Raw genomic sequence first — 10,434 nt, forward strand, 5'->3', positions numbered from 1 at the left:
CTATGAAGAAGACTTATGGTGACACTGGATTCTAAGTTAGGAAGTAATTACCTAGGTCATTGTTTCTCACATCTTTGCTGCTCTATGCTGTTAATATATGACGTGGGAGGAATGAATCAGAACTCACTTTCAGGAGCCTCATTTGAGGGGACAATGTGTCCAAGGACATCATACCTACAAACTGCCAGTTCTATTTCCCTTGTCTCTCATTCTTAGATTTCAGATTGATTGACACTTTGTCATGCATGTTCTGGGTGTTTGAGTACTCGTAATAACACTGAGTAGTGTGTTTGTCAAGTACACATGGCATCACCTCTCTAGTGCTATGCTAAACACACATTCTTACACAATACTTCTCTCATGCTAGGCTTATCTATTTAAGGTTCATTATATTGTTTCAAATTAAAATCTGTGAACTTTTATTTCTACCCTCGGGCATAATACTCAACAACAGTTACTAGACCATCTTTGTTTTACTACCTGGTGAAGACTGATGATAGTCCTTATGGTACGGAGTTCTGGACACACGCTAGTTCATCACCTTTGCCTTCTCTCTACTGTACTCACAGTTCAACAGAGTCAGAAATGAGAAAAACAGTGAACCCTATTAGTCAATCAAAAACAGTAGTCTGGCTGTGTTGTGGCAAGGGCAAGAAGTCAGCACCACTGCAAGAAGAGTGAAATGTTTCTCATCTTTGTAATTAGTTGGAGGAAAAAGGAATTCAACAATTTACCAATCTTTTCCAGAGAAATAAAGGGAAAAGTAGAATTTCCACATACAAACTCAAAGTGGAAACTTTAATCCTGTCAATGCGAAAAAGTAAATATTTATATCATATTAAAAACTGTAAAAGTAAGAAGTGAATATTTTGCTGAGTTCTAATAATGCAAATTTAATTAAAGTTGAAAATAAGTTAATGATAACTAAAAGCTTCCTTTTTTCCCCCTACATATTTCCTGAGTTTTCAAAGCAGCCATGTCAATCTGAAAGAGACTGAATATTGCTTCTGACAGACATTATTATTAACTCCAATATTAGCTTCAGTGACACAAGGTGCCACTGGGAGACTTGCATGGTTTTACAGTGGAATGAGAAGCAGAATTTTCAGGAGATGGATAACAAACATCACTATAATCTTATTTCTTACTCTGTTCCATGGCCTATTATCCACTAACTTTATTTTTCATGTGCTATTTTCTTCAAAGTTCATATAATTTTACCAGTACTTCTCATGTTAAGAGAAAGACAGAAATGCAGTAAGACATAGCTCAGAAAATGTGCAGAACAACCCATACCCAACAATGTGGTTTTTTTTTTTTTTTCTGTTACTGCAAAACCCTCCCTGGCCTTCACTGGGTTTCACACTCTTCATTTTTTGTGTTGATATAAGAACCTGATGTTTACAGGACTCTACATTAATGCATGCCTAATGATACAAGAGAACCAAAACTATCTTAGAAACACAGAAAATGGGTCAGTTTAAACATAAATAAATCAGTATTTATTTAGTTCTTTGTAAAAATTTTACTTTTAGACCATTTCATGACATCTTAATATGAAAAAATGAACATGTTTGACAAGGTGTAGAGAAAAGAATTGCATGTACACTATCCATGCTACATAGGTCAGTTTCAGAAAATTGTGCTTAAAAATGAATTTCTTAAAAATGAATTCATATATATATATATGTGTGTGTGTGTGTGTGTGTGTGTGTGTGTGTGTGTGTGTGTATCTTTAAAGAGAACTATCACCAAAGATCAATGTTTAGAAACTTTTCCATTTTAGTTAGTTTTCTAAAAATTTTTCTAGGATATTTCTCCATATAATTGGATGGATAGAGGCATCAACAGGGTGCTCCTGTGTTTATGTGTGCTCTTGAAAATATTCTCCATTTAATGTTGAGAAATTTACACCGATTCAACTGTATAGATGTAAGTCTAGGTTATCTGTATACCAACAAATGTGGCCACCCACTTAGCTCATGCTTCCTTCATGATAAAGATTATTTCTACCACTTTATCAAGTTCCCACTAACACTTTCAGAGCCAGACTCCACTAATCATCGAAGCCATCCCCCAAAGACTATTACTGTTCTTATCTCTTTCACCAAGAGTTAATTTTAAGGGTTGAAGAGGTTACTCTCCCACGGCAACACACTTGACATTCAAGCATGAGGACATGAGCTTGATCATCAGAACCTCCATAAAAAAGCTGGTCACGCTTTCATGTATTCATGGTCTCTGTATTGGGGAGAGGAAGACAGGAAAAGGCTTGGGCTTCCTGGCTGGGTAGCATAACTAGGGAACTCCAGATCAGTGAGAGACATACCAAAAAGCAAGACTGATAGTTCCTGAAGAACAGCAGGCAAAGTCGACCTCAGGAAAATTCTTTATATAGTGTCCTTGAAGAAAGATAATGAATATTAGAGAAAACTATGTGGAGCGATGTTTATAGAACTTCTCTTTTAGACAATTGTAAGGAATATTTTTTTTCATCCAGCTGTGATGATTCACGCCTGTAATTAAAGAACTTGAGAGGGTGGGGTAAGAAGATTGCTGCAAATATGAGCCCACCTGAGATTGCAGAGCTCATTATATAAACCCTGTCTCCAAATTACAGAAAACAAAAACTCGAAGAAAGAGACAAAGACAGAAAAGTAGCCTTCTATACAGAGCTGATCGGAATGGGTTGTAGAATCAATGATTTTTGAATCTGCTATATTTTGTTCTTTCCCGGGTACATGTCATAGGAGGACTGTGTTTTCATATCATCACTCCCTCTCCCAGAGTGTGACTTGGTCCTGCTCAGCCATCTCTCGAGCTTCATTCACCAACGCTCATTCTGTCCTTCGATTCTCAGAATGTTCTATTGAAATGTATGCCACATGGTTAGTTTGCAGAGATAAAAATATATAGTAAAGGAGTCAAAGTTTTTGGTGTGAACTACACATGAATTTATATGACTGTAAAACACAGATAACCTGCTCCATGTGTAAAACAATAAATAAACTCAACTGCAAAACTACTTTAAATATTACTGAAAGACCATCAGGAATGGGCTGCTCACACATTCCAAACATTAAAGATTCATTGATTGTTGAACTGCTCTGACTGTAGGTTGCTTCCATTCTTGGATTCTTCCCCCTGAAAAATACTGTATTTACGTATGTACACCCTTATACTTACTTTACACACACACACACACACACACACACACACACACACACACACAGTATATAGTGCATATATTGTATATATGAACATATATTTTCTTAGCCATAAGAAATAGAAATAAACCTTTAGGCTCAACAAGTTCTATCTTATCATCACTCTAAGATATAAAGGTGAAATTATATCTTCAATTTTATGCTATAGGCAGATCAATGAAGTACATCAATTTGCATTGTTTATATATATTGTGACAGTATCATTTTTATTAGCTTAGTTTACTTTTTAAAAATGAATTCACACACACACACACACACACACACACACACACACACACACATATATATATATATATATATATATATATATATATATATATGAAGCAGCTGTTCATTTTTTTAACTTCATGAGCAAGTGGAATGCTAAAAAAGCCTGTGAATGAGTTACCACAAAATGCATTCATTGCTCATGTCTTTTTGCATCTTGTTTCATTATTTACACAAAATGAAAGTCACTTTTCTTGGGCTTATGTTGCAAATTTTATTCAATTTCCTTGCAAACATGCCAAATAATTATTTAGTGTTGTTACTGTTGCTTATGTTCTTCTTAAACAAGCAGTTGAGTTCTCATAGGTATAGATGGATTGCTGCTAATTGCCTTAATCTGCTTCTGTGGCTGTGTTAGTGCTATTTGGTCTCTTTACTGTCAGGAAGATTGCAAAATATTCCTGGAACAAAGACAAATTAGTCAGCCTTTAAAGATATTAGGTTTTTTTTTTTACTTCTCTCAATATGATGCATTCTTTAATTGAGTGATAGTTATTTTAAAGGTCTTGTCTTCAATTTATGAACAAATTTAAACTAAGAATTATATAAAAATATAGATAAAACATAGACTTTAAAAAAGATATATTTATTGAAAACACACCATTTTCTTAGATTATTAAACTTTGTTCCCTGAAAAGAATAACTAAGCAAAACTATTATATTTGCTTAAAATAAATTATGAAGAAATACTATTCTGAGAAACTGAACTGATTGGCAGTTTTCAAATTTTTAGGTACAAGCAAAATGTGAAGATCACTGGCCTACTATAAAGTACCCTGTACTCACAAAATGTGTATAGTCAAATACCAAATAAAACATACCCTAAACTTGGACCATAAAGCAAACAAACTGGATTCTGTCCATTCTAGATTCTGTCCATTGGACCAACAGCAGGCTGTAGTAAAATACAGACCCTCAGGATTAATAGCTAAGTTTTCATTAATTAAAACCATGCATATATGTACTTGCATGTGATTGTGAGTGTTCCTATGTGTCCTGTATTTATGTGTGCATATGTTAATGTGCGTGTTTGTATATCTAACGTGTATTTATGTTCATGTGTGTATGTCTGTGGCTCTATATCCTGTATGTTCACATATGTGTTCATTTGTGAATGTATGCATATTTAGACATGGATACCTACATGTATTTCTCTATTGCTTTTGTTCTTTACATAAAACTCAGGTTCCTAAAGGAAGACAAGACACAATATTCTGTTTTTATCATATTTGTTTGTGTTTCTTTGTTTTTATAAATGGATGATTCCATTAAAAAAATTCTAGTGTCATGTAATGGTAAGATACAATTAAATATCTTTGGAGTCTAATTTAGTTCATACTGATTCAACAAATTTCATTAACCTGATTTTTTTGTGTATTCATGTACCATTTTTAGTTATCTATCAATTTTCTATGATAACTCTTAACACAATATAAAATATATCAAGCAAAACTTAATTTTTATACTGTCCCATTGCTTTAACCAATGTCTCATTACATCCCACCTGTCACATTTCTTGAGCTAAGCATTCTTTTAATATTTTATATGTGTGTTTCCATACTCATAGAGTTCTGATTCATGTTTATATTGTATTTGCCTCTGTGTTTCTCTCTCCACCCTCCTCATCTCTCCTCACCATCCACTTTCCTATCACTCACTCTCCCCCTGGCTCTATTGTCCAGCCTGGTCTGAACTCTAGTGATCCCTTGAGACGTAGTTCCAAATATCTGGAATGCTGGGCTACACTACCATGCCTTCATTAAATGGTTTTCAAAGAGACATAATAGCCTCCATCTGAATCATCATGTTATCAAGTTCCTTGTGTGTAGGTTATTTTCTTGTTTGCATGTTTTGCCATTCTATCACTATTAAAATAAATAAATAAGGCATATATATTAAAGGATGTTAGTGCTCATGTTGTAGAAGTGACCCAAAGTTTGTAAGAGATTTCTTATGTAAATGTATGTGTTGACAGAGTACAATACAGGATGTTTGATGGACTCTGGTTCTCACCATGAGACGATAGGAGTACACTGTAATTAATGACTTACTTCATGTCCACCTGGTGGCTTAAAATAATCAAAAACAGAGTTTTTAAAGGTTTACTAACCCCTTTTATTTGAACTTGCAATTGGCAAAATAATTTCTCCCTTTTTGGTGTAGGACGATTCTATATTCTGTCAAGTATGTTTTAAATAATCGCTGATTGGCCAGTAGCCAGGCAGGAAGTATAGGTGGGACACCCAGACAGGAAGTAGAGGCAGGGCAATGAGAACAGGAGTGTTCTGGAAAGAAGGCTCTTTTACCCAGTCCTGTCCAGACACTGAAGAAGCAGGATGTGACCTACTCCGCTGAAAAAGGTACTGAGCCATGTGGCTAACATATACTGGAATAATGGGCTAATATAAGTTATAAGAGCAAATAAGAAGCCTGAGCTAATGGGTCAACCAGTTTATAACTAATATAGACTTCTGTGTGATTCTTGGGGACCTAACGGCTGTGGGAACTAGGCAGGACAGAAACCCCAAAAGCAGACCCTAATGTTATACCTTTTTCAATTGTGCTTTTTGTATTTTAAATACTGTCAGTCTGTACAATTTCTTAAAAATTCTTTTGTTGGGGCTGGAGAGATGGCTCAGAGGTTAAGAGCATTGCCTGCTCTTCTGAAGGTCCTGAGTTCAATTCCCAGCAACCACATGGTGGCTCACAACCATCTGTAATGGGGTCTGGTGCCCTCTTCTGGCCTTCAGGCATACACAGAGACAGAATATTATATGCATAATAAATGAATAAATATTTTTAAAAAATTCTTTTGTTAATTTCATTCATGAGTAGCCTGCATTTGTATCTTTCTCTCCTTTCCAACTCCCCTCAGTTACTCTCATGTCCTCTTATCATCTCTCCTCAGTCAGGATTTCTATTATAATTATTGTTGATTTACATGCATATATATGCTATATATCACATACACACACACACACATATATATATTACTTGCATGTCACAGATAAAACTTACTTAGTTTATTTTGAAACAGTTGTGTTCCAAACATTTAAATGAACTTTTGGAATCTTTGATTTGGCTGAATTCCTAGTGCTATGCTACAAAGTTTTTTATTAAAAATTGGCAAGATATAATATAACATATATATATATATATATAGTCCAATTATTGCTATGTGTTTAATGATAATAATCACCAATACAAAAGAAAAATGCTCTCAGATAGCACAGATAATACTTGCTTAATTTAGAATGTTTATTTTATTGTATCTATATAATTTATATCTATCTCGACCCAATTCAATAAATAACATTCTTTGATATTAAGTGTAAACATATTTTATCTCAAATGAAGTGTTTATGGTTGAACATTACAGACCAAAGGAAAAGAACCAACCAAGTACAACTTGGGATGTCTTTATCTCTTTCTACTTTTGTATAATCTGTGTCCAACTTATTGTTGCTAAATTATGTTCTTCAGGAATACTGTTACTTAAATGGATTTTATAAAAATGTGTGCCAATAAAAATTGATATGCTATTTTATATTTTGTGGGCAGACACATTTTTTTCTGTGACTGTCCTTCAGGTCTTAATATCTTTACTTAGATTCTCCCCTTCAGGCTGTTCCCCAAAGTGTCCTAACACATAAACGGAAAATTCATGAATGACATCAACACTTTTTAGTTTAAATTACAGCAAAAGATTACTTTATTCTACTTTGCTTTCAGTTATGGTAAGAGCTCATGTTTCTCAGAAGAACAAAAAAAAAAAACGGTCAAATGATTATTGAAAGATGTAATATTAATAATATCTTTACCACACTGAAAAATAAATACATAATAAGACTTCCCCATGGTGGTTTAACAAAGTCTTATGAAGTGACCGAAATATGCTTCATGAGTAGATTTGTTTTATGATATAAAATATCTTTAAAATGTTTTCTCTTAAGCAATCAACTTTTAGATATAAACAAGCAATAATAAAAGTAGTATTTGTAAATATTCATGGTTCCTCAAAGTTTGTGAGAAATGATAACATATTCTTATTTGAAAATGTGGGTTCTATTTAACTGAACGTTTAAAAGCTTTGATTTGCCTGAATTCCTAATGACATTTCACAAAGGTTTTGAATAAAATTGGGCAAGCGATGATTAATGACTAGAATTTATAGATAAATGAATGTGAAAAATAGAAAAGTAAAAGATCAAAGGCATTTCTCTATTCAAGTGATAGCTACAGCCCTTATCTGTAACTATTCTGAGGTAAACAACACCACTAGTAATCATTACAATCAAAAGAGTATATAAGCTAAACGTGTGGGAACCCTGGGAGAGAAAATTTGAAGGAAATTCACATTTTGTTTTCTAAAACTTGGCAACCTAAGCCTAATAGTCTTTTTCTCTGTGGACAAGATTGATTATACACCTATGTTTATTGAATTCAACGTCTCATCAAATGTACTAGTTTAGGGTAAATAAAGAGGGTAGGAGTTATGACATTTTTAACCATTGAGAGAGGTGGGTGAGTTAAGAGATAAACTGAAGATAGGAGAGGAAGGCTAAGTGGCTGACAGTTGTGAAGAACCTTTCTGGCTAGGGTACAGTCATACTGTTCATACTATAAAATGTCACGGGTATAGCTGACATTTTGTTCCCTCTACTTTTCCGTTAAGAAAGATTCTCCATTATCACCCAAAAACTCCAAAGCAAACACAGAAGAGCAAGGACAATGGCCATGATTGCTGATGATTCTGTGACATGTCAAACTTCTCTTCATGAGGACTTAGAAGCTAAAATTAGAAAAGGGAACAAAAGAATCAAAACTCTCATCCAGTCTCAAGGTTACATCATCTAAGGAAAGTCAGGGCAGGGTGACTTTCTACTTCATGATGGCATGAGGTAGCCCTGGTGAGAAACAATGTTTACAAAAGTAATTTGAAACCACTAATGAGTTTGATGTGGTCGCTCTCTAGAACGCCTTGAACTTTGAGTTCTAAATGGGTCTGGCAGGAGCGGAAATTAATGTAGCATGCATTACCTTCCATTTTTACTAAATAATAATTTTACGGGGAAATTTTCCCACATGGGCAAGAAATTATGCTAATATCACAAATGTTTTCCTAACAGGGATTACCTTTGAATTGTTCAAATAATCGACACTGAAAATGCAAATATTATTACCTAAAGTCCCTTAGTCATTATTTCTTTTTTTAAAAATCTTTTTTGTTTTCAGCAAATCCACCCGATTGTCATATGATGGGAAAAAAGAGAGTAAAAAAGTATAAACACAAGGAAATGATAATTCACTGTATTCAGATTGATTTCATCAATTTCATCAAAGCAATATTATTAATTTGTAAAACTGAATCTTCTTAAAAGTCATAAATTTCTGTTTTGACATACAGAATTAGTTGCACTTCCTTTCAATTAAAATTACATTAAATATCTAAAACTGCTAATTTAAAAACTATTTTTGAGGCAATATAGGAGGCTAATGCAAGCTATGGTAATGACTCCCTGTAGCCCTCATGTCACAGGGTTTGACCTAGTCAGTAATAGAACTTCAAAGTGGTTAAATTGAGTTTAAGAAAATTATAACTGTGAGAGAAATTTACACTGTGTCCCAAGCTAAATATGTGTCAGTTGGAAACATAACAAGGCTAAGTAATGCTTTTCTTTCCAGTGGTACAGGCAGATAGTGGTAGACACAGGCAGCAAGAGCAAGTGTAATCCTTGGCCATACCATGGCATAACGTTCTCCCCATGGGGCTGAATACAAGGTTTTTGTTTAATCATAAATCAGCCTTTGGAAAATAAACTTAAAATCTCTTCAAGTTTTATGAGAAAAAGTTTTATGTGAAAAGCCATGTCTGCTTTTTTAAGAAATATTCTCTGCTAGAATCACTGGGAAGGGTTGGCAGGATTCAGAAGTTGTTAGAGACCAGCATAGTAGACATTGCTGAGTGTTATTGATCAGAGAATCTGTTCCTCAAAATTATTATTTTGAGTAATATTTGAGTAATATTGAGTAAGTTTTGCAAAAGGGAGAGTAAGTAAGGCGCTGAAATGGTCTTTTTGAGGGTGATAGTCTAGTGACAAATTTGGATGTTCTTTCCTGTTAAAATGCTTGGCTTTTGCACATGCAATATATGCACCATCATAATGATGAAGAGATGACGAAGCCCTTAACATTAACCTACCTAGTTTGGAATATTAAATAGTTTACTTTCAAGGTGTTTATATATTTCTTTCTCTGATATAGAACAAAAGGAATTATATATTTCAAATTGAGAGAAATAGGATAAGTATAATATGTAAAGGAATTGTTTAGAACATTACTGGGCCTCATTAAGGGCAATGCATACATGAATTAAGATTTATATCCATGAATTATAATTTATTTATTTAAAAAGGTGTGATTTTTAAAGAAAATTATTTAACCATTACCATGAATCAATAAAAATTATTGGTTTGAAAATATTTTCTGCATTGATGATATATTTATATTAGGCAAAATGTTATAAAATCCATGAATAATATGATGTCATCATAATTTTAAAACAGAAAGTCCATAAATACATCAATATACCATATACCTGCAATTTCATAATCAAAATATCATTGTCTCTCTTTAAGGCATTTTTAAATATGTTGTTCTGTGGGAAAACTATTTAGAAAAAGAAGGTCAGGCTGTTGAAGAGGGGCATGGTTCACAGTTACAAACCTAGTGCTTCAGAGGACGAGATAAGCTTGAGATCAACCTAGCTAAACAGGGAGATCATGCCCGAAGATGAGACAAATAAAATAAGTGAAAGGAGCTTGACTCGACAGTCTGAGGTGTGGGGAAGAGAGTGCCCATCGATCTGTGCAGAAGAAACGCATTATTACAACAGGGAGGCACCAAAAGGAAGAATGGGTAAGTGGTTTTGCAGTTGTCG

General features: G+C 33.9%; 1 protein-coding gene across 1 annotated transcript in view; it reads right to left on the reverse strand.

Moving 5' to 3' along the window:
* Lrp1b (LDL receptor related protein 1B) overlaps nt 1–10,434 on the reverse strand; it is a 1,800,012-nt gene that overhangs the window by 1,384,627 nt on the left and 404,951 nt on the right. The gene's annotated exons all lie outside the window — the stretch shown is intronic.

Source organism: Microtus ochrogaster, chromosome 4, assembly GCF_000317375.1.
Source record: "Microtus ochrogaster isolate Prairie Vole_2 chromosome 4, MicOch1.0, whole genome shotgun sequence".
Taxonomy (NCBI): Eukaryota; Metazoa; Chordata; class Mammalia; order Rodentia; family Cricetidae; genus Microtus; species Microtus ochrogaster.